The following is a 6000-nucleotide window of genomic DNA, read 5'->3' on the forward strand; positions in this document are numbered from 1 at the left end:
AGTGTAACCTTGACACTCTTAGGCCGTTGGTTTACTATTTATATGGTATAATACCATCCTTTCAAAGCATACATATTAGGGAACCCTTAGTCCCATTACAAATACACAACCGGGTGCAGTTTTCTTACCTTTAATTTCCACGTTCACTGACTACGAGCGATGACTCTCGAGCACGATCCGCTTCCCGAGCCTTAGCTTAACACCTAGTCACAACCAAGGTAATGGATTCTATTAATATTCAAATGAAGGTTTCCGAGTACAATGCTAGCTTCCGGGTCATCGAATTCCACCGAACACGGTGGTGGAATTGATCCCGAGCACCCTAGGTTAGGTTACTGCGCTTAAAATCCCCAAAAGATCAAAAATGCACCTAAGGGCTGCGGCCCACCCCTAAAACAGAGGCTAAGCCTCTCTGTACACAGACACGCGCCGTGGCCCTGCCATGTGGTGCGGCGACGCTCCCCTTCGGCAGACACTCCCTGGCTCCTTTGCTTCGTAGGGTCGTAACGCTCTAGAACAGAGCCGCGGCCCAACCCTCCGTGCCCAAAAAATCAACCATTTCTAACATCCTAACATTATTCAAAACCACCCCCAAAGCACCCTAATACCAAAACCCATTAATCCCAAGACTTTTAGCATGATCCAAACAACATAATCCAACAATTATCCAGCTTAAAAACCCCTCAGAATCCCATTTTGATTTCTAAAACCGAACAGCTCAAAAACACATAAACCAGTCATGCAAACTAAGATTTTAACCTCTAAATTATGAATTGAAGCTTACCTTCTTTGATAAACCACTTCCTTAACAATTTCTGAGCCAAAACTCAAGCTTCTCAGCTCCAATTTAGTCCGTAAATATTTAAACCATAAACACCCTTAATATTCAGTCAAAACTCAGAATTCTAATCCTCAAACATAAAACTCAATTCTTACCATGGCCTTGGTTAAGTGTTCATTGGTTAGAGCTGAGCTAATTCCTCAAACTTCAGTTCAAATCCTCTGAATTCCAGCTAAAATTTCTAAGTTCTGTATCTTTCCTTTGAGAGAGAAAAAGAGAGGAGGAGGGAAGTGTCGGTCTAATTTGTTCTATTGTTTTCTAAAGCCTCTTAAGTCTATCCTTAAGTGATTAAGCTAATCCCAAGGCTCGGGGTACCGGAAACATCCCCGAGGGAAAAATGGTAAATTTCCCGCCTAAGCTTCCTAACCTCAAATATATCTCCATATATTTATTTCCATAACCCGATAACCCAAAAAATCAACTAATACCCAAATTACCCCTTGACTTACCCTAAGTCAAATATTAAGCCCCGTTGTGACTTTCCTGCTAACTGGCTCCCTAAGATCGCCTCAAATCGCACGCTGTAGATCTACCCACATAATAATGTGGTTCTCACAGATATAACATTTAACCACATTTACATTCATATGATCATACAAGCATGCTTATCATATAATCATGCATTAAATCAATAAATTCACACATAAATCAATTATGCCCTCCCGACACACTATTCAAGGCCCTTAAGCCATATTAGTGATTTTGGGTCGTTACACTAAATGCTTACCAGTGAAAATGGATAGTAGAGAACTATTCGTGTACTTGGTTTTGTTATAAAAAGAGGACATCGACGTAGTATGAGATATGGGTTGGTTAGCAAAGTATGGGTCAGCCATAGACTGTGAAAAGGAAAGATATGATAATTTAGAGCCTGAGGAAGGGGATACATTTGTGATTGCGGGTGCTATAGATGGACCCTGCATCCCGACGACCTCAGTGCCGAAAGCTGGAAATTTATTACAGGAATTGTTGGACCATAGGAGAGCAGATTGGGTTGTGAATTGTGAATGTGTTTTCAAAGGATCTATCTGAGTTATTACCGCACCTAGATACCATTGTTGTTATAAATTGGCACTAGGAACATAACTAATATCCAAGTAACCTTATTGAATTTTACCGACAGAGTTCAAAGAATTGGAGATTCAGTTACAAGAGATACTGGATTTGGGGTTTATCAGATCTAATTTCTCGTCGTGGGATGCACCAGTGTCGTTTGTGAAGAAGAAATATGGGTCATTTAGGATGTGTACTAACTATCGAAAGTTGAATAAGGTGATTATCAAGAATAAGCATCCACTGCCAAGGATTGACGACCGGTGTTATCAATTGCAAGGAAAGCCAATGTTCCTAATGATTGATCTTTGATCTTGTTATTAACAGCTGAGGATTAAGGAAAAAGAAATTTAAAAAACTATCTTCTGCATGAGGTAAAGGCGTTATGGATTTTCGGTGATGTCTTTAGATCTGACCAATGCTTCAGTGACCTACATCGATCTGAAAAATACAGAGTTTGAGGATTATTTGGAAAATTTGTGATTGTGTTTATTGGTACCATATTTTCTTACTCCCAATTAGAGATAGAACACGAGCAACATCTCTGTTTGGTATTACAGAGGTTAAGGGAACATAAATTTCATGCAATGTTTAAGAAGTGTGAGTTTTTACTTCTTCATGTAATGTTTATCGATTACATCATGGGAAAGAATGGGATTATGGTCGATCTAGTTAAGATAGAAGCAGTAAAAGATTGGAAGAAGAATGCTTCATAAGTTAAAAGTATCTCGGGATTGGCGGGATACTATAGATGTTTCGTTGAAGGATTTTTGAGGATTGCCCCACCCTTGACTGAATTAACACGTAAGAACCTGAGGTTTATGTGGAGTGTTAGATGTGAACTAATCCTCCAAGAGTTGAAATAGAGCATGATCACAACACCAGCGCTTAATTTGTCATTTTAGAACGAGAAGTTTATGGTGTATGGAGGTGCGGCATGACAGGGACTAGGATGTGTCCTTCTGCAGGCTGGGAAGGGGATAGCTTATGCTTCACAACAGTTAAAGGTATATGAAGAGAGATATCCTACACATGACTTTTGGTTAGCAGCAATGGTATTTTCACTTAAGGTGTGGCGACAATACTTATATGGGGAGAAGTGTTAGACATACACTAACATAAAAGTTTAAAATGTTCTCTTACCCATAAGGATTCGAATACGAGATAAAGACGTTGGTGAGAACTAGTGAAGGATTAACTGCGAAATCCTTTCGTTTTCGTAGAGTTTTAGTTATAAGATTTGAGCTACCTATTTTATTTTTTAATAAAAGATGTGACTTCGGAGTTTCATTTGTGTTTAAGGTTGTTTGTTACATTATTTTAATAAAGTTTATTTTATTTTGTTTAAAGACACGTTTGATTCTTTAAATAATTAAAAAAAGGACTCTTGTAACTTTCTCAGAAATTGGGGCAATACAGAATAGTTGTTTGTCAGCATTAATATTGAAATGAAGGCTACTTATTGGGAGATCTTCCTAGTGTGATTGGAAACTTAATCAATCAACTAGAAACAATTAAATAACCAGTGAAACCTTATGGGGGTGAGCTAATGGGTACAAATCTTGATTGCGCAATCTCATTTTATATGAGATAAATACAGCAAGTTGTTTATTGAAATCTCATCGACCAAGATCATATGGACATTGTTTACACCAATTCATGTGATGACTTCTAGAGCTTCACTATTGTTGCAAAAAATAAAGCTAAGTGCAAGTGTACATTGTAATGACCCAAATTCCCTAAGGTTGCTTAGAGCCTGGATTAGGGGGCTAGGAGGGCGATAATTGATTTATTATGCAATTTAATGATTATATGCATGATTATGTGAGTTATATTATTATATGATGATAAATGCATACATGTGGGTCCACAATTCATTTTAACGAAATTTTGGTAATTTGACCTGTTGAGGGCATATTTGTATATTTTCACGCATGTTTGTGATTTATGGATGAGGCCACATTATTATGTGGATATGTTCGAGCATTTCGGCATGAGAGGATCTTAGAATGTAAGTTAGCAGTTTAGTCATAACGAGGTTATTTACCAGGCTCGGGGTGAGTCTCGGGACAATTTGATGCTTAGTACATTACCGGGAATTAAAGAGTAATGAGATTTGATTTAATTATTATTTGATAATATTGGGAATAACAGGAATCGGAGGACGTTAATTATAATTAACAGGATAGAAGGGAAATGACGATTTTTCCCTTGGGGCTGTTAAGGAAATAAATTAGGCTTGGGGGCATTTTGGTCTTTTGACCAAGGAATATATGTGAAATTGGATGGCTGTAGAAGAAAGTAGGCTAAAAACAGAGATCTTTTCTTCTCCATCACTCGATCATCTCTCTCTCCTTTTTCTTTGAATTTCTTTGATGGAAAAAGCTTGGATTTGAGAAGTTTAAGCTAGGGAATTGCTTTGGAGATTGCTAAAAAGCTCTTGAGTTCTTGAGGTAATGATTCTCCAGGCTTTGATCTTAAGTTTTTCCTATGTTTTTACAATTTTTACAGAGTTTATAGTTTAATGCTAGTTTGGGAATCAATGAGGTTTTTGGGAAAGTTTGATTGGGTTTTGATGTCTAAGACATGTAGAACTGGTTTTTGGGTTCATTTGTGGGTTTGGCTGAGGTTTGGGGTCAGTTTTGAGGTTTGAAACGTGGAGAACACGAAGAGAAAAACTCAGAGTTTGGGAACTCTGGTTCTAGCGCTACAACGCCCAGTATAGGGTGCTACAGCACTGGTCAGGGGTTGGAAGCTCTGTCTGTGGTGCCATATCTCCTGGAAGGCAACGGTGTAGCACGGCCATATTTTTCCAGGGCATGATTTTGGGTACTTTTTAGGGTATTGGCCGGAGGGCTCGGGGGACGATTCCACCACCCTGTTTGGTGGAATTGGAGGTCCCAAGAGCATGGGATTGGTCCCGAGATTACATTTTCGAATTCAAACAAATTGAGACACCATTTATATTTATGACTAGGTGACCGCTAAGCACCTAAGGACAGGATCATTCTCAAGGGTCGTTCTTAACCTATTTTACGCTCAAACCAGAGGTAAAAAAATTGCACCCAGTATGTGACATGCATGGTTATTAATGAGGCATGTTGAGTGCTCTATATGTGGACAGTACTGAGCATTGGTCGTATGGTATTGGCTTATGAGTCAAGAACGGTGTTAGCGTATTTAACGTAAGCCGAACAGATTAGATCTAATCGACATAAGCATGAAATGCTTGACCAACCTTAAGTTTGATGAAAACAAAAGCACTTGTCTAGTCGAGTGTTCGCATTGACTCAAGCAGACGCTGAGGCTTCACCTTGAGTAGTTACCGGTCAGCTTCTTAGTGTTGGAACCCTTTATACTGTTTTGATTGATTCTGGTGCTACACATTCTTTTGTTGCTAGTAGAATTATTGATAGACTGTGTAGAACATGTGATTATTATGATGTGGGGTTCGGGACCTTATTACCCACTGGAGAGTTAGTTGTATCCAAAAGATGGGTTAGATCTTTGCCAGTGACATTGGAGGGCAGAGAGTTGTTAGTTGATTTGATAGACTTAGTTATGACTGACTTTGACATGATTCTGGGTATGGATTGGTTAGTGAAGTATGGGGAAACCATAGATTGCAGAAGGAAGATGGTTGTAACGCCCTGGTTACCCCAGAACAGTTACGGTGACCGGTGAACCGGAAATTTGACCCGCTACCCGAGTCCTTTGGTTAAAAACGTGATCTAAGTGTTATTATCAGGTTAAGGTAGAAAACCAGTAAAAAGGAAAGGGTACATTTCGTTAGGTAAATAAACTGCTCATGAGCCTTTCAAAATATTTACAAGTGGTTCGTAATACAAAAGAGTCGCTACAGTTCCAAGTTTACAATCCCCGCCGGCCTAAGCGGCAAAAATAGGGTAAACCCCTAGTCCCTCTGAGAACTCCTTGACCGTGGCGGTCAAGCGGTCCTGTATGTACACAACACCGCCCAAGCTCTCCACTCAGGGCTGGCCAAGCTTTTCCTTTCCTTTACCTGCACCACATTGCACCCATGAGCCAAGGCCCAGCAAGAAAGCATAATGAAACATGATATAATATCAACAGCGATCATAGTAACC

Source organism: Humulus lupulus, chromosome 1 (assembly GCF_963169125.1).
Source record: "Humulus lupulus chromosome 1, drHumLupu1.1, whole genome shotgun sequence".
In the NCBI taxonomy this organism is placed as follows: domain Eukaryota; kingdom Viridiplantae; phylum Streptophyta; class Magnoliopsida; order Rosales; family Cannabaceae; genus Humulus; species Humulus lupulus.